Source organism: Elephas maximus, chromosome 4, assembly GCF_024166365.1.
Source record: "Elephas maximus indicus isolate mEleMax1 chromosome 4, mEleMax1 primary haplotype, whole genome shotgun sequence".
Classification (NCBI taxonomy): Eukaryota; Metazoa; Chordata; class Mammalia; order Proboscidea; family Elephantidae; genus Elephas; species Elephas maximus.
In genome coordinates, this window is record NC_064822.1 from 190,024,533 (window position 1) to 190,049,954 (window position 25,422).

Below are 25,422 nucleotides of genomic sequence, written 5' to 3' on the forward strand. Positions count from 1 at the left end.
GCTGGCGTCGGGGGCCCACACAACCCAGAGTGCAGCAAAATGAAATCTAACAGTGATTCACTGTCCACAGTCAGGTTGCTCAAGGCAATCACACCAAGTCAGAATGTCAGAGTCGACAGATGGTGCCAAAAGGATGTGGAGGATTTTGCTGACCACACGTCAAGGGTGATGAGGCTGTTCAGCCCCTCCTTCATTCAGTCAGTTTTGCTTGGATGCTTCGAAACCCTTGGAAATGCTTGGAAACTGTTTGAAATGCTTGGAAACTGTTTTGGGCAATAGAATTACAAAAACAAACAAATCCCAGTCCTTGTGGGGCTCACATCCTGGGGGGAGGAGAGACAGTAACAAGGTGTATACGGAAAACCTATGTATGTAGGGTGGCACAGTGGTTAAGTGCTCAGCTGCTAACCAAGCAGGAGAAAGATGTTGTCACAAGATGTTGTCTGCTTCTGGAAAGATTACAGCCTTGGAAACTCTGTGGGGCAGTTAGTTCTACTCTGTCCTTTAAGGGTCACTGTGAGTCGGAATCAACTTGACGGCAACGGGTTTGGATTTGGATGTATGTAGGTGATGGTAGGTGCTAAAGGGAGGAGGAGGGGGGTAGTGTGTGTTTGGGGAGGGGTTTTAGGAAGGGTGACCAGGTGTCACTGTTGGGGTTCTTGGGAAGCTGACCTTGATTTGGAGACTAGAGCGTGCCAAGTGGGAGGAGGTGTCCTGATACATGCTACAACATGGATGAACTTGGAAAACATTATGTTGAATGAAATAGGCCAGACACAAAAATATCTATTCTAGATATTTCACATAGGTGATCCCACCTAAGTGAAATATCTAGAATAGGCAAATGCACAGAGACCTAAGTACACTGGTGGTCACCAGGGCTGGGGAGGAGAGGAAAGGGAGCTCGGTGGGTGCAGAGTTTTTGTTTGGGGTGATGAAAAGTTCTGGAGGTGGATGGTGGTGATGGTCGCACAACATGGTGAATGTACTTAATGCCACTGACTGCTCTCCGAGGGGCCCCCCGCAGCTGTCAGCGCCCCAGTCCTCATTCGTGGGCTGCAAATCTGACCCTGAACTTCCCCCTCAGCAGGCGAGCCCCAGAGGGAGGGAAGAATCCGATGCATCTCTCAGTTCCTTTCATGCAGCCGTGTGCGCAAGATGAGCCCCGCGTGGCTGTGGAGAGGAATGCGCTGGGTCTTCGGATCTGCGCTTCGGTCACGCGCGTGGAATGAGCTACACCGGATCTGGTCTCTCCTGCCTCCTCTCCGGGTTTTCCAGAACCATGTCTGGCACAATCACCGCTGCACTGACGCCAGGAGGCTCCAGGGTCTGAGCCTGGGTCCCCAGTGGGGACCGATGGAGATCTGTTGTCTGGCTGAGCCTGTCTAGCCCTGTGCAAAGGTGGAGGCGGGGGGCTGCAGCAGAAGGCATGGAACTCTGGGACACTTAACACACCCGTTGCCATCGAGTCAATTCTGACTCATAGCGACTCTATAGGACAGAGTAGAACTGCCCCATAGTGTTTCCCAGAAACAGCTGGTGGATTCTAACTGCCGACCGTAGCTCTTAACCACTACACCACCAGGGCTCCCTGGGACACATAGAGGGAAACAAATGAGCAGGTTGGCTTGTAACTGGGTTCAGGCTCCTCCGCTTAGGGTGACGTCAGACAGATGGCTTAACCTCTGTGAGGCTCAGTTTCCCTAGCTGTAAAATGGGGATAATAACACTGACCCACCTCACAGGGTTACCAAGAGTAGTGCCCTGGTGTTCCAGGGTTAGGCTGTGACAAATTACCACAAACTGGGTGCTTGTAAGAATAGAAGCTCATAGTTCCACAGTTCTGAGGCCGGGAGTCCTAATCAGGGTGTTGGTGGTGTTGATTCCTTCTGAGACTCTGAGGGAGAATCTGTTCCATGCTTCTCTCCCAAATCCTGCTGATGGCTGGCGTCCTTGCTGATGGCCAGTGTCCTTGCTTTGTAGACCCATCACTCTAATCTCTGCTTTGCTGTCACATAGCTATCTTCCCTCTGTCCATGTGTCTTCCCCTCTTTCATAAGGACACCACTTAGATGGGATCAGAGCCCTGGTGGCACAGTGGTTAAGAACTTGGCTGCTAACCAGGAGGTTGGCAGTTCAAATCTACCAGAGGCTCCTTGGTAGCCCTGTGGGGCAGTTCTACCCTGTTCTACAGGGTCTTTATGAGTCAGAATTGACTCCACAACAGATTTTGGTTTTGTTTTGTTTTTAGATGGGATTAGGACCTACCCCACTCCAGTCTGACCTGATGCTAACGGATTACATCTGCAAGGACCCTGTTTGCAGACAAAATCGTGTGCACGGGTACATATCTTTTTTTGGTGGCCACAACTCAACCCATGAGAGGAAGTAAGTAACTGAATGACATAAAGGCCCATTTAGGGAAACCTTGGTGGCATAGTGGTTAAGTGTTATAGCTGCTAACCAAAGGGTCAGCAGTTCGAATCCACCAGGCGCTCCTTGGAAACTCTATGGGGCAATTCTACTCTGTCCTATAGGGTCACTGTGAGTCGGAATTGACTCGACGGCACTGGGTTAAAGGCCCATTTGGTGCCTGGCTCACCGCTGGTGCTCAGAAGCCCTTGAAAACCGTGGTTAACTGTGGTGTCACGGTCCCTGGGCTCAAATACCACCTCTGCCTCTCGCTAGCTGATGCCCTGGAACAATGAACTACGCTTCCCAAGGCCAAGTTTCTTCATCTATAAAATGAGGCTAATCAGCATATCATCATTCCAGTATTGTTTTGAGAATTAAATGAGAAAATTTATTAAGGTGCTTGGCACATAGAGGAGCTTAATAAGTTTTTTTTTATCGTTACGTGACAATACACTTTGGGGATACCTGGGGCTCATAAGCATACCATATAGTACTCTATGCCAGTGATGTTATTTGGGAGGGCCCAAAATCACTAATACAGAATTTAACTCTATTCAAGTTCAGAACATTAATTCCATATAAATATTTTTTCATTTCTGTCTTAGCAAAGCCACCACTCCCCTTAAGTAAGCCCTCAGAACCCCAGAAGGAAAAGCTGAATGAGGAAAACTAGTACGTGCCAATTTGTGGCACTCAGCTGTTTCTTTATGCAGTTAACAAACCCTTATTTGGCACTGCCCATGTGCTTGGACTTAAGTGGAGGTGGGGGAAACCAGGGGAAAATTCCGGGGTCCTCCCCCCTGAGGAGTTCACCACCGAAGCCCCATAGGGCCTTCCGGGTTGAAAGTTCAGATGAATAGCCTTCCATTTACCAAGCGACTGGCTTTCTTTCTCCTGGGAACGCATTGGAAAATGGATATTGGAGCAGAGTTAATCCAACAACCATTTCTTGGAATCGTAAATGTCTGAGGGTTGCTGCAATCCTTCAGATTATCTTGTTTTCTTTATCCAGCGAAGCCAAGATCTTGATGCTACATCTGTGTGAGTATCTTTTGATAATAGGAACCAAATGTTGTCAGTGAAAATGCCTGGAAATTACACTTAGGATCAGAATGTGGGGTTTTAGATTCCTTCTTGGAAGGCAGTGCTGAGAAACAAACATACAAGACGCCTTCCCCATAAATCACCTCGGGATGTTGCAACACATGGGTCTCCTGCTTCTTCCTCTACCCAGGCATCAGGAAGACTGGAATGAACCGTCCGGGTTGAAGGATTCCACCAGTCATCATAAAGATCACTTATAGTTGTTGCCATCGAGTTGGCTCTGACTCATGGCGACCTCATGTATAACAGTAGGAAGCACTGCCCGTCCCGCAGCATCCTCCCAATTGTTGCTGTGTCTGAGCCCCTCATTGCAGCCACTGTGTCAATCCATCTCATTGAGGGCTTCCCTCATTTTCATTGACCCTCCGCTTTACCAAACATGATGTCCTTTTCTAGTGATTGGTTTTTCCTGATGACATGTCCAAAGTAAGTGAGTTAAAGTCTAGCTGTCCTCACTTCTAAGAGCATTCTGGCTGTACTTCTAGGACAGATTTGTTTGTTCTTCTGGCAACCCTTGATATACCCAGTATTCTTCACCAATACCACAGTTTAAATGCATCACTTCTCCTTCAATCTTCCTTTTTCATCGTCCAGATTTCACATGCATATGAGGCAATCAAAAAGATCATCCCCCCCCCCGCCCCCGCCCCGCTCCTTCTTTTTCTGCTGCTAGAAATCTCCCCCTGGACATCCCATGGGCATCTCAAACTCAATGTATCCAAACCCAACTCACCCCTTTCCCCATACCTGCTCTCCTATTTCAAACTCCACGTCAATAAAAGGTACCACCTGGTTCTGAACTAGGACGCCAGGAATCACTCTTGATCTCTTCCCTGGCTCCCACGTCGGTCACTCACAAAGTACTGACCCTTCTCTCTCTGAAATAACTCTCGATTTGGTCCCCCCTTCCCTATCCCCTTGTCGCCTGTCCTAGTTTGGGGTCCACCTATGGAGCCTGAACCATGGGATTAGCCTCCTTATGGCAGCCTTCAACAGCCTGTCCCCCTCCAATCTCACCTCTGGCCAAAGTGACCTTGGAAAAACACAAATCCCATTTGGTCATGACCCTTTTAAAGATCTGAACTGGAACCTGAATCCAACAGTTCCCTCCACTTGGATGTCACCTTTGGAAGAAAAATGCAAATGGAAACAATATAAATGCATATCTGGGATTTAGTAAAAACTGGGACATTCTAGGAGCTGCCGTGAGACCAGGACACTTAGATGCAGACCCTGCCCCTTCTTCTTGCCCACCAAGTCCTGGACGTCAGGACAGATGGTCACGTGGCAGGGCTCTGATATCTGGGCCCAGGCATGGCGATGGCCCACATATGGTCCCTGTCAATGAGGACTTCTTGCCTGAGCTGGGCTCTGAGGATGGGTTGTTGAGAATGGCTGGAAGTAGGGTTTCCAGAAGAAGGGAACAGGGCCAGCTCTAGAAGACCCATGGAACCCAGGCCCAAAGGTTAGGTGGATGCCTGTGAATCCCTGGAGTTGGCAGAGCCCTTACAGGGACTTCTAGCCTCCTATACTGTGAGAGAATAACTTTCTGTTTGTTGAAGCCACCCACTTGTGATATTTGTGTTATAGATGACTAAGACAGAATTTGGTGCCAGAAGAGTGGGATGCTGCTCTAACAGATACCTAAAATGTGGAAGCAATTTTGAAACTGTGAATGGTAGAGGCTGGAAGAGTTTTAAGGTGACTTATAGTAAAAGCCTAGATTGCCTTAAGAGACTGTTGGTGGAATTATGGACATCAAAGACAATTTTGGTGAGGACTCAGAAGGAAATAAGGAGAGCTGTAGCAGAGATGGCACTCATGGTGAGGAACATCAGTAGGGAAACAGTGGTAGCAGGACTAGGAGACTGGTGCGAGATGATGTGGGAGGCCACCCACAGAGCTGAAGAGCTGAGTGCCTTTGGGCTGAGCTTCACTGGCTGTCATGGATTGAATTGTGTCCCCCAAAAATGTCTGTCAACTTGGCTGGGTCGTGATTCCCAGCATTGTATGATTGTCTACCATTTTGTCATCTGATGTGATTTTTTGAGATATAAAAGAGAGAAGTGAGCAGAGCTACATGAGGACCTCATACCACCAAGAAAGCAGTGCCAGGAGCAGAGTGTGTCCATTGGACCTGAGGTTTCTGCACGGAGAAGCTCCTAGACCAAGGGGAGACTGATGACAAGGACCTTCCTCCAGAGCCAACAGAGAAAGCCTTCCCCTGGAGCCAGTGCCCTCTATTTGGACTTTTAGCCTACTGGACTGTGAGAGAATAAACTTGTCTTTGTTAAAGCCATCCACTTGTGGTATTTCTGTTATAGCAGCACTAGATGACGAAGACACTGGCAGAGTGGGGTGCCTCCAGGCACTTATCAGTAGAGCCGAAGAGCTTTGGAACAATTGCCTGAGCAGGGCAGAAGCAGGACAGCCCAAGGACCTGAGGGGCTGAGAGGTCAAGGAACTAGGAAGCAGAAGCTGAAGAGACAAGGAACATAGGAAGCAGAGTTGCCTCAGTCTCAAAGGGTAGCGCCATGTCCTCTGGGGTCTCAAAGGGTGGAGCCATGACCTCTGGGGTCTCAAAGGGTGGGGCCATGGCCTCCTAGGTTTCAAAGAGTCAGATCTTCACCAACTCAGTTCTGGAATGTGGGGCTACCTTTCATGAGTGCCAGCAGGATGGGGCCAGATCTGCTGCCCAAAGCTGAAGGGGCCTGGGGCTACCGTGTCCAACGGGCAGAAGAACGGGGCCTGCCGGAGCTAAGGATGTAGAATCGCCACTTAGATGGACTAGGAAAATGGGGCTGCAGATGCAAGGGAGCAGAGTTGCCATTCCAGCGGGCCTGGAAGGCAGAACTGAAGCCCAGGGCTGAGGGGCCTCCACCCAGAATCCAGAGTGTGTGGCCAACATCCAGAGTCTGGAGGGCAGGGCCATTGCCTAAATGGTCTCAGAGAACAGAGGATTATTTTCAAGCCTCGAGAGCTAATATAATGTGTTCTGCTGTTTTGCTTGGTGTCTGTGATTCCTTTTTCCCTCCAATTTCTCCCATTTGTAATGGAAATTTCTCTCTTGTGCCTAATACACCATTGAGCTTTGGAAGCAGATAGCTTGTATTCTAGATTTCACAGATGAAGAGGAATTTTGCCCCAGGATGTATATTGGACTTGGATTTGATTTAAGATTTTGGGGATGATATGATGGGGTGAATGTGTTTTATATGTGGCAAGGACATGAATTTTTGGAGGCCAAAGGGTGGAATGTTATGGACTGAATGGTGTCCCCCAAAATGTGTATCAACTTGGCTAGGCCATGATTCCCAGTATTGTATGATTGTCCACCATTTTGTCATCTGTTGTGATTTTCCTGTGTGTTGTAAATCCTACCTCTATGATGTTAATGAGGCAGGACTAGAGGCAGTTATGTTAATGGACAGGACTCAATCTGTAAGATTACGTTGTCTCTTGAGGCAATCTCTTTTGAGATATATAAGAGAGAAGTGAGCGGAAAGACAGAGGGACCTCCTACCAACAATAGTGAAGAACCAGGACAGAGTGTGTCCTTTGGACCTGGGGCTCCTGCACTGAGATGTGCCTAGACCAGGAGAAGATTGATAACAAGGACTTTTCCCCAGAACCAACAGAGAGAGAAAGCCTTCCCCTGGAGCTGGTGCCCTGAATTTGGGCTTCTAGCCTCCTAGTCTGTGAGAATAAATTTCTGTTAGTTAAAGCCATCTACTTGTGATATTTCTGTTATAGCAGCACTAGATAACTAATATAAGAGGGGCCAGGACCAACTCTGGAAGACCCTTGGAAGCCAGGCTCAAAGGTTGGATGGATGCCTGCAAGTTCAGGGAGTTGGCCCAGCCTTAGCAGGACCATGGATGGGCAGCGTGGGGCTTTAGGCTGAGAAGGCAGGCCACGAGCTCTCCTACACCCCCTTTCCAAATCTTGGGGACCTAATCACTTTTGCTCAGGCTTTGCTTTTGGGAATCAGGATGAGGGGAAGAGCTTGCCTGGGTCCCACCATCCCTCACCTGAGATTGGCTGCTTGGGCCTGAGCCAGCACCTCTGCAGTGCTGGGAGGCTGTCTGCTGAGGCCTCAAGGGCTCTGATTAGTAACAGATTTGCGTTCCTGTGCTATGATTTGCTTTGTTCTTAGAAGGCAGCCAAGGAATAGACATTGCTGGGTGAATGAATAGTCCCCAGTTCCCCAAAACAGCTTCCCTACCAGTACCTTTTCTACCACTCATCTGCCAGTTTGTCATACCATGGGGCTTATGTGTTGCTGTGATGCTGGAAGCTATGCCACCAGTATTTCAGACACCAGCAAGGTCACCCATAGTGGACAGATTTCAGCAGAGCTTCCAGACTAAGAGTAAAAAGAAGGACCTGGCAATCTACTTCTTAAAAAAAAAAAAAATGACCAGTGAAAACCTTATGAATAGCAGCGGAACACTGTCTGACATAGTGCTGGAAGATGAGCCCCCCAGGTTGGAAGGCACTCAAAAGACAACCCGGGAAGAGCTGCCTCCTCAAAGTAGAGTCGACCTTAATGATGTGTATGAGGTCAAGCTTTTGGGACCTTCATTTGCTGATTTGGCATGACTCGAAATGAGAAGAAACAGCTGCAAACATCCATTAATAATCAGAACATGGAATGTGTGAAATATAAATCTAGGAAAATTGCAAGTCATCAAAAATGAAATGGAACGCATAAACATTGATATCCCAGGCATTAGTGAGCTGAAATGGACTGGTACTGGCCATTTAGAATCTGACAATCATACGGTCTACTATGCCAGGAATGACAAATTGAAGAGGAATGGTGTTGCATTCATTGTCAAAAATAACATTTCAAGATCTATCCTCAAGTACAATGCTGTCGGTGACAGGATAATATTCATATGCCTACAAGCAAGACCAGTTAATATGGCTATTATTCAAATTGATAGAAGAAGAATTGATGCCTTTGAATCATGGTATTGGCAAAGAACATTGAATATGCTACAGACTGCCAGAAGGACGCAGAAATCTGTCTTGAGAGAAGCACAGCCAGAATGCTCCTTAGTAGTAAGGATGGCGAGACTCCGCCTCACGTACTTTGGATATGTTATCAGGAGGGACAAGTCCCTGGAGAAGAACATCATGCTTGGTAAAGTAGAGGGTCAGCAAAAAGGAAGACCCTCAGTGAGATAAATTGACACAGCCACTGCAACAATGGACTCACTCAAACATAGCAACAATTGTGGGGTTGGCACAGGATTGGGCAGTGTTTCGTTCTGTTGTACATAAGGTCACTGTGAGGTGGAACCCAAGTGAAGACACCTAACAACAAGAACAACAACAACAACAACCAGTACTTTTGAGGTACCCAAAGGGCAAAGCTAATAAGAGCTCAGTGCAACTTTCGCCTACTTGGTAGTTGTTGCTGTTAGGTGCCATCAAGTTGATTTCGACTCATAGCGACCCCATGTGACAGAGTAGAGTAGAGCTGCCCCATATGGTTTTCTAGGCTGTAATCTTTACAGAAACGGATCACCAGGTCTTTCTCCCACAGAGCTGCTGGGTAGGTTCGATCCAGCAACCTTTTGGTTGGCAGCCAAGCGCTTAACTATTGCACTACCAGGTCTCCTTCTACTTGGTGGTATCTATGGTAAAACAGTAGTAGCTAGGGCCTGCTGAGTCTTTACTATGTTCCAGGCATTTTGCTTGGATTATCTCATTTAATGCTGACAACACCTGTGGCCTGCACACTATTCTCGTTGCCATTTGCAGACGTGAAATCAAGGCACTAGTCTGTTAAATTCCTCAAGGTCACAGCAGTGGAACCACGACTTGAATCCAGGCAGTGTCGCTCCAGAAAGCGCCCTGTGAAGTGTTACACTGTGCTGCTTTCCCTCCACCCTCTTCCACATCGTCTGTTGTTAGTTGCGCTGACTCATGGCAACCCCATGAACAACAGAACAAAACCCTGTCTGGTCCCATGCCACCCTCACGACCGCTGGCATGCTTGAGTCCACTGTCGCCTTCCAACCTAGGGCCTTCGTATTCCAGCACCATATTGGACAATATTCTTGTGATCCATACGGTTTTCATTGGCAATTTCCAGAAGGAGATCACCAGGCCTTTCTTCCTAGTCTGTCTTAGCTGGGAAGCTCTACTGAAACCTGTCCACCATGGGTGACCCTGCTGGTATTTGAAATACCCGTGGCATAGCTTTCAGCGTCCTAGTAGCAGGCAGCCCACCACAGTATCACAAACTGACAGATGTGTAGCATACAACACATTACACGTTGCATATTATCCTTCTCTCTGCTCTCCTTGCTAGAGCAAAGGCTGGAGTTGGCCACCACCTCTGAGCCTCTGAGCAACTTGAGGACAAAGTCTAAGGGAAATGTCTTGCCCAGAACCCAGAATAAAGTCAGAACTAAACAGATGTTTGCTGAAAGAATAAACACATGGATGTATTACTTAATCAGACGCCAAACAGCCTCCACCACCCAACAGCTCCCAGCCCCACCAAACCTAGTCCACCCCACCCTATCCCAGCACCTCTTTTGGATTCCACTAAAGGCCAGCTGTCAAACTGACTATTTCAGCTGTAAACTGATATCTGGGAGAAGTCCTTACGTATCTATTCATTTAATATAAATGAACCCATCCACTCTTTCCAAATGGCTGATCTGATTACGGTTCTCTCTGCAAATACTCAGCTCCATCTGTGGTCAACAATATTTGTGGAGCACCCCTGGAATGTTCCAGCGTTTCGGAGTATTCATGATAAATCAGCATGTGGGTTTCCTTTGGGAAAGCAGGCGCGGGCTTTGGGCACAGGAAGATCACAGAACTGACAGTGGGGTGGGCCATGGGCACAGAGGAGGCCAGTATGAAGGGCCCACTTCCAGCCACCCCAACCGGAGTAATTACCTTCTCCACGGAGCACAACGTAATTGGTTCTGCATGGTGTTTGTTATGGTTGATGTCGAAATCAGAATGAAAGAATTTGGTGGAGAAGGCAGTTGTCAGAGACCACATGGTTGGCTTCCCTCGAGCGCCTCCAGTAACCTGTTCCCAATTAGGGGTTTGGGGGCGCAGGGCCTCGCGTTTGTTTGCCGAGCTCTTTGACCAAATTCTGCTTCCCAGGGTGCTTTTTGGAGCCATGCTCATCTTCTCCTTTTTGAAATGGAGACTGAAAACACCCTCAGAGCCTCGCTCACCTCAGAGGTGAGAGAGAGCAAGGGCTTGCACTCAGGCCGCCATATTGGATTTTATGGGAAGGATTGTAAGCTTGTGAAACCTCATCCCCCTGCACCAGGCCAAGCCCCAAACCCAGGTTTATGTGGCTGATGCTCCTCCAGTTGGACGCTCCCAGGGGTCGCTGGCAACCTTGATTCAAGAAAGAGCTAGATGGAAATTTGGGAGGAAGCAGTATTTTCTTCCATGACTTGGGCATCATTTTTGGCCTCTACAAAAATACACATTGCTATATTTAGTCAGTGCTTTTCACAGGATTCCTCTCTCTCTTTCTCTCTTTTTTTTTTTCCCCTCAAGAATTTTTCTCAGTTTGTTTTTGTCATTTAATATTTTTTTCCTACCACCTGGGGAAATCATCAAGCACTCACATTCCTGAATCGACTTTTCCTGCTGCTTGCTAATTAAATCTCTGACCAAATTACAACCTTCTAACATATTTTAGGTGTCAGTGGAAAATATGTGTGCACGCCCCTCCCCCCCCACCTCCAAGAGCTCATTGCTGGTATTTATGAGGCAACTGTCCTGTGCCAGGCACTGCCCTAGCTGCCATATACACATCTGCTCGTTTCAGACTCTTGTCATCATACCAAGTTAGAGATGAGAAAACCAAGCCGTAGAGAGATCGAGCTACTCACTCATGGTTCCACAGCCAGTGGAGGGCAGGGGGGCTGAGATCTGAATCTGAGCTTATTTGATTCAAAGTTCCCCGTCTGGGACATTTGGGTTAGAGTGGAGAGGCTTGTTTCCAAGTTCTGTAGGTTTTATTTTAACGTGGAATCTCATGGCCCACTGAACTAACTCTACGGGAAGTGTGCTCCACTGCAGTGGCCCTGCCCTGGGGTCTTGAGGAGAGCGGACCTTCCTCCTAGCTCACTCACCCCCACCACCCTGAGAAGTCTGTGTTTAGCTTCCAGCCCTTGCCCCCCAGTGGAGATGACAGTGATGTCCCCTTCACTGCTCCCGAGGGAGATTCTAGTCCTTCAGATGTGCATCCGAAAAAAATTCTCCTAACCCCCGCCAGTGCCAAAAGCCCAAAACCAAACTCAGTGCTGTTGAGTCAGATCCACTCCTAGTGACCCTGTAGGACAGGGCAGAAGTGCCCCATAGGGTTTCCAAGGAGCAGCTGGTGGGATTTGAACTGCCGACCTTTTGGTTAGCCCCTGAGATCTTAACCACTGTGGCACCAGGGGTCCCCACTAGTACAGGGCTTGGCAAATTGGAAAAAGGTGCTCATTCTCTGGGTGAGTGTGGTCCTTCGCCCAGCACGTGGCTTGGCCAGCATACAGTAGGCGGCATCCAGACCTCCACTCACCCTTGGCCTGGCAGCTGCATGCAGTCCGCAGCTTTGCACAGTGCCAGCGGCCCTAGCTTCCCTCAACAAGGATGCCACCCGTTCAGCTGCAGGGCCTGAGGAGCAGTAGCAGCAGCAAGGCAAGAATGAAATAGATAATACTGATTGGGCACTTACTATGTTCCAGGCACTATTCCAAGCACTTTTAGTTGTATTAACCTGCACAGCGACCCTATGGTGTTGTGTGCCATTGGGTCTATTCCAACTTATAACAACCCTATAAGACAGAGTACAACTACCCCATACAATTTCCTAGGCTGTCATCTTGAAAACCCTACGGAGCAGTTCTACTCTGTCTTATAGGGTCATTATGAGTTGGAATCGACTTGACAGCAAAAGGTTTGGTTTTTGGCTTAATCTTTATGGAAGCAGTTTGCCAGGTCTTTTCTCTCATGGAGCTGCTGGTGGGTTTGAACTGCTGACCTTTTGGTTAGTAGCCGAGTGCTTAACCATTATACCGCCAGGCTCCTTATGAGGTAGGTAGGGTTCTATTACCATCTTCATTTAATAGATGGGGAAACTGAGGTATTTGAGAATACCAGGACCATGAGGCCAAACCAAAAACCTGATGCCGTCAAGTCAATTCCCACTCACGGCGACCCCATATGTTACAGAGTAGAGCTACTCCATAGGGTTTCCTTGGTTGTAATCTTTATGGAAGCACATCTCCAGGATTTTCTTCCATAGTGCCAGCAAATGGGTTCAAACCACCAACGTTTATGTTAGTAGCTGAGCATAAACTGCACCACCCGGGGACATTAGAGAATACCAGGCCATGGGACCAAAGTCCTTTAAAAAAACATAAATCTGACCGCATCAGTCTCCTGCTTTAAATCCTTCTGGAACCCCTCAGTATAATACCAGAGCACATGGACATAGTGTCCAAACCCCTCCACCAACAGGGCTAACTGAGTCTCCTCCAGATCCCCTGGAGGCCTTTGCCCCAGGGCCTTTGCATGGACTGTCACTCCCCCTGGATTGTCCTGCCTTCCCAGGTCTTCCTGGCAAACCCATCCTCTTCTTCATCTTTCAATACTTGCTTGAGCATCAGCTACTCTGGACTCTTTTTTTTTTTTTTAAATAATTTATTTTGTTGTTGCTGTCTTTGAGAATATACACAGCAGAACATACACCAATTCAACAGTTTCTGCATGACAGTTCAGTGACACTGCAACCATTCTCAACCTCTTTTCCAAATTGTTGCTCTGCCATTAACATAAACTCACTGCCCCCTAAGCTTCCTATCTAACCTTTCCAATTACTGTTGTCAGTTGGATCCCACAAAGATAGTTCTTTAAAACACGATCCATCTATATGCTGCCTACAAGAGACACACCTTAGACTTAGAGACACAAACAAACTAGAACTCAAAGGATGGAAAAAAATATATCAAGCAAACAATAAGCAAAAAAGAGCAGGAGTAGCAATATTAATTTCTGACAAAATAGACTTTAAAGTTAAATCCACCACAAAGGATAAAGAAGGATGCTACATAATGATTAAAGGGACAATTGACCAGGAAGATATAACCATATTAAATATTTATGCACCCAATGACAGGGCTGCAAGATACATAAAACAAATTTTAACAGAACTGAAAAGTGAGATAGACACCTCCACAATTATAGTAGGAGACTTCAACACACCACTTTCAGAGAAGGACAGGACATCCAGTAAGAAGCTCAAGAGAGACACGGAAAACCTAATTGCTACAATCAACCAACTTGACCTCATTGACTTATACAGAACACTCCACCCAACAGCTGCAAAGTATACTTTTTTTTCTAGTGCACGTGGAACATTGTCTAGAATAGACCACATATTAGGTCATAAAACAAACCTTTGCAGAATCCAAAACATTGAAATATTACAAGGCATCTTCTCAGACCATAAGGCCATAAAAGTGGAAATCAATAACAGAAAAATTAGGGAAAAGAAATCAAATACTTGGAAACTGAACAATACCCTCCTGAAAAAAGACTGGGTTATAGAAGACATAAAGGAGGGAATAAAGAAATTCATAGAATGCAACGAGAATGAAAATACTTCCTATCAAAACCTCTGGGACACAGCAAAAGCAGTGCTCAGAGGTCAACTTATATCGATAAATGCACACAAACAAAAAGAAGAAAGAGCCAAAATCAGAGAACTGTCCTTACAACATGAACAAATAGAAAGTGAACAACAAAAGAATCCATCAGGCACCAAAAGAAAACAAATAATAAAAATTAGAGCTGAACTAAATGAATTAGAGAACAGAAAAACAATTGAAAGAATTAACAAAGCCAAAAGCTGGTTCTTTGAAAAAATTAACAAAATTGATAAACCGTTGGCCAGACTGACTAAAGAAATACAGGAAAGGAAACAAATAACCTGAATAAGAAACAAGATGGGCCACATCACAACAGACCCAACTGAAATTAAAAGAATCATATCAGATTATTACAAAAAATTGTACTCTAACAAATTTGCAAACCTAGAAGAAATGGATAAATTCCTAGAAAAACACTACCTACCTAAACTAACACAATCAGAAGTAGAACAACTAAATAGACCCATAACAAAAAAAGAGATTGAAACGGTAATCAAAAAACTCCCAACAAAAAAAAGCCCTGGCCTGGACGGCTTCACTGCAGAGTTCTACCAAACTTTCAGAGAAGAGTTAACACCACTACTACTAAAGGTATTTCAAAGCATAGAAGATGATGGAATACTACCTAACTCATTCTATGAAGCCACCATATCCCTGATACCAAAACCAGGTAAAGACATCACCAAAAAAGAAAATTACAGACCTATATCCCTCACGAACATAGATGCAAAAATCCTCAACAAAATCCTAGCCAATAGAATTCAACAACATATCCAAAAAATAATCCACCACGACCAAGTGGGATTTATACCAGGTATGCAAGGCTGGTTTAATATTAGAAAAACCATTAATGTAATCTACCATATAAATAAAACAAAAGACAAAAACCACATGATCTTATCAATTGATGCAGACAAGGCGTTTGACAAAGTCCAACACCCATTTATGATAAAAACTCTCAGCAAAATAGGTATTGAAGAAAAATTCCTCAACATAATGAAGGGCATCTATACAAAGCCAACAGCAAACATCACTCTAAATGGAGAGAGCCTGAAAGCATTTCCCTTGAGAAGGGGAACCAGACAAGGATGCCCTTTATCACCGCTCTTATTCAGCATTGTGCTAGAGGTCCTAGCCAGAGCAATTAGGCTAGACAAAGAAATAAAGGGCATCTGGATTGGCAAGGAGGAAGTAAAATTATCTCTATTTGCAGATGACATGATCTTATACACAGAAAACCCTACGGAATCCTCCAGAAAACTACTGAAACTAATAGAAGAGTTTGGCAGAGTCTCAGGTTATAAGATAAACATACAAAAATCACTTGGATTCCTCTACATCAACAAAAAGAACATCGAAGAGGAAATCACCAAATCAATACCATTCACAGTAGCCCCCAAGAAGATAAAATACTTAGGAATAAATCTTACCAAAGATGTAAAAGACCTATACAAAGAAAACTACAAAGTACTAGTGCAAGAAACTAAAAAGGACCTAATTAAGTGGAAAAACATACCTTGCTCATGGATAGGAAGACTTAACATAGTAAAAATGTCTATTCTACCCAAAGCCATCTATACATACAATGCACTTTCAATCCAAATTCCAATGACATTTTTTTAATGTGATGGAGAAACAAATCACCAACTTCACATGGAAGGGAAAGAAGCCCCGGATAAGTAAAGCATTACTGAAAAAGAAGAAGAAAGTGGGAGGCCTCACTCTACCTGATTTTAGAACATATTATACAGCCACAGTAGTCAAAACAGCCTGGTACTGGTACAACAACAGGCACACAGACCAATGGAACAGAATTGAGAACCCAGATATAAATTCATCCACATACGAGCAGCTGATATTTGACAAAGGCCCAGTGTCAGTTAATTGGGGAAAAGGTAGTCTTTTTAACAAATTGTGCTGGCATAACTGGATATTCATTCACAAAAAAATGAAACAGGACCCATACCTCACACCATGCACAAAAACTAACTCCAAGTGGATCAAAGACCTAAACATAAAGACTAAAACGATAAAGATCATGGAAGAAAAAATAGGGACAACCCTAGGAGCCCTAATACAAGGCATAAACAGAATACAAAATATTACCAAAAATGACGAAGAGAAACCAGATAACTGGGAGCTCCTAAAAATCAAACACCTATGCTCATCTAAAGACTTCACCAAAAGAGTAAAAAGACCACCTACAGATTGGGAACGAATTTTCAGCTATGAAATCTCCAACCAGTGCCTGATCTCTAAAATCTATATGATTCTGTTAAAACTCAACCACAAAAAGACAAACAACCCAATCAAGAAGTGGGCAAAGGATATGAACACGCACTTCACTAAAGAAGATATTCAGGCAGCTAACAGATACATGAGAAAATGCTCTCGATCATTAGCCATTAGAGAAATGCAAATTAAAACTACGATGAGATTCCATCTCACTCCAATAAAAAAAAAAAATAAGGCTGGCATTAATCCAAAAAACACAAAATAATAAATGTTGGAGAGGCTGCAGAGAGATTGGAACTCTTTTACACTGCTGGTGGGAATGTAAAATGGTACAACCACTTTGGAAATCTATCTGGCATTTTCTTAAAAAGTTAGAAATAGAACTACCATACAACCCAGAAATCCCACTCCTTGGAATATACCCTAGAGAAATAAGAGCCTTCACACAAACAGATATATGCACACCCATGTTTATTGCAGCTCTGTTTACAATAGCAAAAAGCTGGAAGCAACCAAGGTGTCCTTCAACGGATGAATGGTTAAATAAATTGTGGTATATTCACACAATGGAATACTACACATCGATAAAGAACAGTGACGAATCTGTGAAACATTTCATAACATGGAGGAACCTGGAAGGCATTATACTGAGTGAAATTAGTCAGAGGCAAAAGGACAAATATTGTATAAAACCACTATTATAAGATCTTGAGAAATAGTATAAACTGAGAAGAACACATACTTTTGTGGTTACCGGGGAGGGGGGAGGGAGGAAGGGTGGGAGAGGGTTATTTACTGATTAGTTAGTAGATAAGAACTACTTTAGGTGAAGGGAAGGTCAACACTCATTACACGGAAGGTCAGCTCAACTGGAGTGGACCAAAAGCAAAGAAGTTTCCGGGATAAAATGAATGCTTCAAAGGTCAGCGGAGCAAGGGCAGGGGTTTGGGGACTATGGCTTAAGAGGACTTCTAAGTCAATTGGCAAAATAATACTATTATGAAAACATTCTGCATCCCACTTTGAAATGTGGCATCTGGGGTCTTAAATGCTAACGAGCGGCCATCTAAGATACATCAATTAGTCTCAACCCACTTGGATCAAAGGAGAATGAAGAACACCAAGGTCACATGATAACTATGAGCCCAAGAGACAGAAAGGGCCACATGAACCAGAGACTTACATCATCCTGAGACCAGAAGAACTAGATGGTGCCCGGCCACAACTGATGACTGCCCTGACAGGGAGCACAACAGAGAACCCCTGAGGGAGCAGGAGATCAGTGGGATGCAGACCCCAAATTCTCATAAAAAGACCAGACGTAATGGTCTGGCTGAGACTAGAGCAATCCTGGTGGTCATGGTCCCCAAACCTTCTGTTGGCCCAGGACAGGAACCATTCCCAAAGACAACTCATCAGACATGGAAGGGACTGGACAATGGGTTGGAGAGAGATGCTGATGAAGAGTGAGCTACTTGTATCAGGTGGACACTTGAGACTGTGTTGGCATCTCTTGTCTGGAGGGGAGATAGGAGGGTAGAAAGGGTTAGAAACTGGCAAAATTGTCACGAAAGGAGAGACTGGAAGGGCTGACTCATTAGGGGGAGAGTAGGTGGGAGTATGGAGTAAGGTGTATATAAGCTTATATGTGACAGACTGACTTGATTTGTAAATGTCCACTTAAAGCTCAATAAAAATTATTTAAAAAAAGATAGTTCTTTAAAAGAGCACAATGCTCAAGACAGATATTCTTTACTAATTAAGCTCAACTATTGTTTTTTCAGGGGATATTTTTGGTTTAAGGTTTAAAGATTATCTCAACTCTGTTGTTGTTGTTAGGTGCCATTGAGTCAGTTCCAACTCATAGCGACCCTACGTACAACAGAACGAAACACTGCCCAGTCCTGTGCCATCCTCACAATCATTGCTATGCTTGAGCCCATTGCTGCAGACACTGTGTCAATCCATCTCATTGAGGGTCTTCCTCTTTTCCACTGACCCCGTGCTTTACCAAGCATGGCGTCCTTCTCCAAGGACTGATCCCTCATGTCAACATGTCTAAAGTATGTGAGACACAGTCCCGCCATCCTTGCTTCTAAGGAGCATTCTGGTTGTATTTCTTTCAAGACAGATTTGTTTTGTTTTGTTGGCAGTCCACGGTATATTCAATATTCTTTGCCAACACTGCAATTCCAAGGTGTCAATTCTTCTTCAGTCTTCCTTATTCATCGTCCAGCTTTCACGTGCATAGGAGGCGACTGAAAACACCATGGCTTGGGTCAGGTGCACCTTAGTCTTCAAGGTGACATCTTTGCTCTTCAACACTTTAAAGATTGTCTTCTGCCGCAAAGTTGCCCAGTGCAATGCGTTTTTCTATTTCTTGAGTGCTGCTTCCATGGGTGTGAATCCAAGTAAAATGAAATCCTTGACAACTTCAATCTTTTCTCCATTTATTACATGTTGCTCACTGGCCCAGTTGTGAGGATTTTTGTTTTCTTTCTGTTGAGGTGTAATCCATACCGAAGGCTGTGGTCTTTGATCTTCATCAGTAAGTGCTTCAAGCCCTCTTCCCTTTCAGCAAGGAAGTCTGTGTCATCTGCATATTACAGGCTGTTAATGAATCTTCCTCCAATCCCAATACTTCATTCTTCTTCATATAGTCCAGCTTCTCGGATTATTTGCGCAGCATATGGATTGAATAGGTGCAGGGAAAGGATACAACCCTGATGCACAGCTTTTCTGACTTTAAGCCATGCAGTATCCCCTTGTTCCATTTGAACAACTTCCTCTTGATCTTTGTACACGTTCCTCATGAGCACTATTAAGTGCTCTGGAATTCCCATTCTTTGCAATGTTATCCATAATTTGTTATGATCCACACAGTCAAATACCTTTGCATAGTCAACAAAGCAAAGGTAAACATCTTTCTGGCATTCTCTGCATTCAGCCAGTATCCATCTGACATTAGCAATGGTATCCCTGGTTCCACATGTTTTTCTGAATCTGGATTGAATTTTTAACAGCTCACTGTCAATATACTGCTGCAGCTGCTTTTGAATGATCTTCAGCAAAATTTTACTTGCATGTGATATTAATGATATTGTTCTGTAATTTCTGCATTCAGTTGGATCACCTTTCTTGGGACTAGGCATAAATATGGATCTCTTCCTGTCAGTTGACCAAGTAGCTGTCTCCCAAATTTCTTGGCATAGATGAGTGAGCACTTCCAGTGCTGCATCCATTTGTTGAATCATCCCAATTGGTATTCTGTCAATTCCTGGAGCCTTGTTATTTGCCAGTGCCTTCAGGGCAGCTTAAACTTCTTCCTTCAGTACCTTCAGTTCCTGATCATACGCTACCTCCTGAAATGATTGAACGTTGACCAAATCTTTTTGGTATAGTGACTGTATGTATTCCTTCCATCTTCTTTTGATGCTTCCTGCGTTGTTTAATATTTTCCTCAAGAATCCTTCAGTATTGCAACTCGAGGCTTGAATTTTTTCTTCAGTTCTTTTAGCTTGAGAAATGCCAAGCATGTTCTTCCCTTTTGGTTTTTTATCTCTAGGTCTTTGCGCATGTAATTATAATACTTTACTTTGTCTTCCGAGCCTCCATTTGAAATCTTCTGTTCAGCTCTTTTACTTCATCATTTCTTCCATTTGCTTTAGCTTGTCTATTGTTCAAGAACAAGCTTCAGAGTCTTTTCTGACACCCATTTTTTTTGCATTCAATGAGAATTTTTATTTCAGTTATCCACAAAACAATATTACAATACTTCATAAAAATATTAAGTTTTAGGCTACCATTATTCATTTAAAAAAGTGCTTGTGCTAGAAGGTTTTTTTTTTTTTTTTTGCCAACTTCCATTTTTGGTAAGGGTTGAGTTCCACATTAAGATACTGGAGATGAAAAGCTGTTCAAAAAAAAATCTTCAAATGTACAAAGTTGTTTATTTTTCTTGGCAATTTAAAAATACACAACCACTTGAAGTTAATACGCGCAAGTTAGTGTTTTATTTCCTTACTACACAATTGTTATTACAAGGAACTGTGCCATTCATTTCAAACCTAATGAATACCATCAACTTTTCTTGGCTTATTTTTCTTAACAGCATTAGTACATAAACATAATTTTGTCACCTTTTTTAAAATGCTTAGAAAAATGATCTCAGTTCACATAAAGCCCTTTAAAAATCTGATGTCACACGCTGTAGATGTTAAGGGTAAATAATGACGGCCACTCTCCTGAGGAAGATCCTCTTGGTAGAGGGATTCAATACTAAGCAGGTTATGTAAACGTAAGAAAGGACTACAATTTTTAGTACCAGAACTGTTGCCAACTTGCACAAAATTCATTTGTCACATTTTAAAATGGTCTGAGTTTCAACATGGATACCATGGCACAGAATTTTCAATTTTATGATTAAATCAGGTAAGCAATGGCAGACAAATATTACATTCCTAAAATACGGGGACCTGATGTTATTGCTTTATTTAAGTGTGACTATAAAATAGAGTATTTAAAAACATAAGTATCAAACTTTTATTTATCAGATTCAGTTTTTCCTTTGCTGGTCACTTAAACCAGTAATGCTACTATTCAAATTCGTATGTTGGAATTTCTTTCTGAGTTAGTCATAAAAATCAGTCTTTGTTTCACTTCTGCACTTTAAGTGAGCAAAAGCTATCTGTTACTGTTCTGAGTCAGTTTTCTTCCCCAAACCAACTATATTCTAAAAGGGAAAAAATGGCCACCAGTAAGCATATTTAAAATGTGAACGTAGATTCAAACAGGAATTTGAAAACTGGAGTTCTAAAAACGCTCTGAGTAAAAGGTGTATCACTGTAGAAGTGTGAAAACTCTACTATTTTGAGGATGCTGACACCCATTTTTGTCTTTTCTGTCTTTCCTGTCTTTTTAATGACCTCTTGCTTCCTTCACGTATGATGTCCTTAATGCCATTCCACAACTTGTCTGGTCTTTGGTCATTAGTGTTCAACACATCAAATCTATTCTTGAGATGCACTCTAAATTCAGGTGGGATATACTCAAGGTCATACTTTGGCTCTGGTGGACTTATTCTAATTTTCTTCAGCTTCAACTTGAATTGCATATGAGCAATTGATGGTCTGTTCCACAGTCAGCCCCTGGCCTTATTCTGACTGATGATATTGAGCTTTTCCAACATCTCTTTTCACAGATGTAGTCAATTTGATTCTTGTGTATTCCATCTGGCGAGGTCCACATGTATAGTTGCTGTTTATATTGTTGAAAAAAAGGTATTTGCAATGAGGGGGTTGTTGGTGTTGCAAAATTCTATTATGTAATCTCCAGTGTTGTTTCTATCACCAAGGCCATATTTTCCAACTACTGATTCTTCTTCTTTGTTTCCGACTTTTGCATTCCGATCACCAGTAATTATCAATGCATCCTAATTGCATGTTTGATCAATTTCAGGCTGCAGAAGCTGATAAAAATCTTCAATTTCTTCATCTTTGGCCTTAGAAATTGATGTGTAAATTTGAATAATAGTCGTATTAACTGGTCTTCCTTGTAGGCATATGGGTATTATCCTATCACTGACATTGTTGTATTTCAGGATAGATCTTGAAATGTTCTTTTTGATGATGAATGCAATGCCATTCCCCTTCAAGTTGTCATTCTTGGCATAGTAGACTATAATGATTGTCTAATTCAAAATGGCCGATACCAGTCCATTTCACCTCACTAAGATCTAGGGTATTGATGTTTATGCGCTCCATTTCATTTTCGATGATTTCCAATTTTCCTACATTCATACTCCGTACATTCCAGATTCTGATTATTAATGGATGTTTGAAGCTGTTTCTTCTCATTTTGTGTCATGCCACATGAGCGAATGAAGGTTCTAAAAATCTGACTCCATCCACATCATTAACGTTGACTCTACTTTGAGGAGGCAGCTCTTCCCCAGCCATCTTTTGAGTGCCTTCCAACCTGGGGGGCTCATCTTCCAGCACTATATCAGACAAGGTTCCAGTGCTATTCATAAGGTTTTCACTGGCTAATTCTTTTCAGAAGTAGACCACAGGGTCCTTCTTCCTGGTCTGTCTTAGTCTGGAAGCTCAGCTGAAACCTGTCTGCCACAGATATCACTGTTGGTATGTGAATACTGGTGGCATAGCTTCCAGCATCAGACCAACAGGAAAGCCCCCACAGTACGACAAACTGACAGATTGGTGGAGGGTCTCAACTCTGGACTCCTTTTAAGAACAGCTCGCTCCCTTCTTCCTCTGGGTCCTGCTGTTCCTACAACAGACATCTGTCGTGGGATACCTTGTGGTTTTTTATATGTTGACCATCCAATTCCTCCTGCACCTACATAACAGTGGGTGCTAGGACAGGTGCTAGGCTACTTTTGGGGTCTGTGCCTTTGAATTCTAGCACAGGGTCTGGCCATGGTAACTGCTGAGTGAGCATTTGAGAAGTCCTCCCCCAACTCCACTCCCCTCCCCACACAGCTGACCTCATCTTATAGCCCTGGCCCCTCCCCCAATTCCCACACCCCTGACATTAGACCACGCATTGGTAATTCCAACTACAACCTTACATATTTGCTGAAACTAAATTAGCAATTTTCTAGGTCCGATGGTTGCAAAGTTCTAGGTGACTTAATCCAGCCAGCTCTTTTCTCACACTTGTTTGGAGCCCCTGGTTTTCTGGGCCCTCTGCAGGTGTGAAATACCCCTACAAAGGCCTAGAGTGGAGCCCAGTAAGTAAGCACAGGACACAGTAATTGTATGGACATGCCTTCATTTCAATAAACCCAGAGGCTACATTCTTGGCTAAACACCCTGGAAACACCCATCTCTGGCTGTTTGGTGAGTATGGGTCCTCAGTCTCCCCAGTTCCTTAAGGGAGGCATATTCAAGTTGATGGTGACAGCACCCTGTTAGTCCAGGGTGGTATCTTTCCAAGGTTAGAGAATTCCTAAGTAGGGACCTCTTACTCTCTAGACTCAAAACTCTGAAATCGCAGAGTTGTATGGCTGCAGAAAGAGCTAGAGGAAGCTTCGTCGCCTGGTCTAACATCCAAGTCCCTTGCGCAACCTCTCAATACTAATGCACTACGCCATTTCGGGACAGGGACCTGGTCCAGGGTTCTGTAATAGTGATTGGGCTAGATTCATGTGCAGGCCCCCTGTGGCCACAAAATGATGACTGGTCTGTGGCCATGTGTAGCTGTATTCGATGAGGTCACAAGTCCTGAGAAGATGAGCAGGACAGTCCTGTGTATTGGGTACATGAGCAGTCTGGAGGGTGGGTGGAAAGATGGAAAGAAGTGAATGGATGGAACAGTGATCTAGAAGGCTCTTTGCCGGGACATGGCCATAGGCGGCTCTGGGCTGTAAGAGAGGAGGGGGAAACAGAATGAATCTTGGGTTTCTTTCTGGCTCAGGCAGCTGAGAGGCTGGAAACACAGGAGGTATGTGAAAGCTAGACAATGAAAAAGGAAGACAGAAGAATTAATGCATTTGAACTGTGGTGTTGGCAAAGAGTACTGAATATATGGTGGACTGCCAGAAAGAATAAATCAATCTTAGAAGAAATACAACCAGGATACTCCTTAGAAGGCAAGACAGCAGGACTTTGACTCACTTACTTTGGACGTGTCATCAGGAAAGACCAATTGTTAGACAAGGACATCATGGCCAGTAAATTAGAGTGTCAGCAAAAATGAGAAAAAAACCTCAATGAAATGGGTTGACACAACAGCCGTAACAATGGACTCAGACACAACAATGATCATGAAGATGGCCCAGTACTGGGCAGCCTTTTGTTCTGTTGACTCAGTGACACCTAACAACAAAAAGCCGGGCTTGAGGTGAAAGTATGTGTGCCGTTTCTTTTTTCTTTTCTTCTTTGTTTATTTATTTTAATTGAGACAAAATATACATAACACAAAATTTACTATTTTAACCATTAAAAAGGGCTACATTTAAACACCTAAAAAGGATGTGATTCAGTGGCTTTAAACACATTCATCATGTTGTATAACCATCACCACTATGCATTTCCAGAAGTTTTTCATCATCCTAAACAGAAACTCTGTACCCATGAAACAGTAACTCCCCATTCTACCCGGCCCCTGGTAACCGCTATTCCACATCCTGTCTCCGTGAATTTATGCATACGGTTTTAAATAGGCTGAGTCCAGAGAATGCTGGAAATATCCAGGAAGTGATAGCTAGTAGATCGTTGGATGTGTGTGCTGGGTTCACAGACAAGGGCTTGGCTGGAGCTATGGATTTGAGAACAGATGGCAAAGAGATGGCAGCTGAAGCCAGGGGAGAGGAAAAGTTGGTCCAGGGAGCAGAGTGGAGGGAGAAGAGAAGAGGCCCAGGACCAGGTACCAAAGAATCCGACATTGAAAGGGCAGGTGGAAGCTGTGGCCGTTGGGGCAGGAGGAGATCCAAGGGAGGGAGGAATCACAAAAGGGACTCCAAAGAGGGGATGGCTTCAAGTAAGAGGGAGTGGTCGCCATACTGAATGGCCTCCACTGGGGACTGGTGCCTCTTTCTATCTAGTGCTCGTTCCTCTTTATGTCTTCCATGAGATGGTGGATGATTCAAGAGCTGGGGCTTTGTTTTGCTTTTATTCATGTCCCAAGCACCCACTCCAGGACTTGGTTCCGGAATAGAATAAAAAAAATGGAAATATGAAAATAGTCATTTTTGGTTTGCCCTAAGCAGGTATGAATTTCTCCTTTTGTAAGCTCAGTCTGCTACTTTCTGGTTGTTGAAGATAAGTAAATTTCCTTTGACTTCAAGAGGCTCATGTCCTCCCCAAGGCACTTTCATGGCAGCAAATGAATCTGAGCTAAAATGAGATACCCAGGCACAGTGTTCTGTTGGGAAGGGCCAAAAAAACAAGCAAAACCCAGCCTGTGCTCACTGTGGCTTTGTTTGGCCTTTAAACAGTGATTGGTTGTAGTG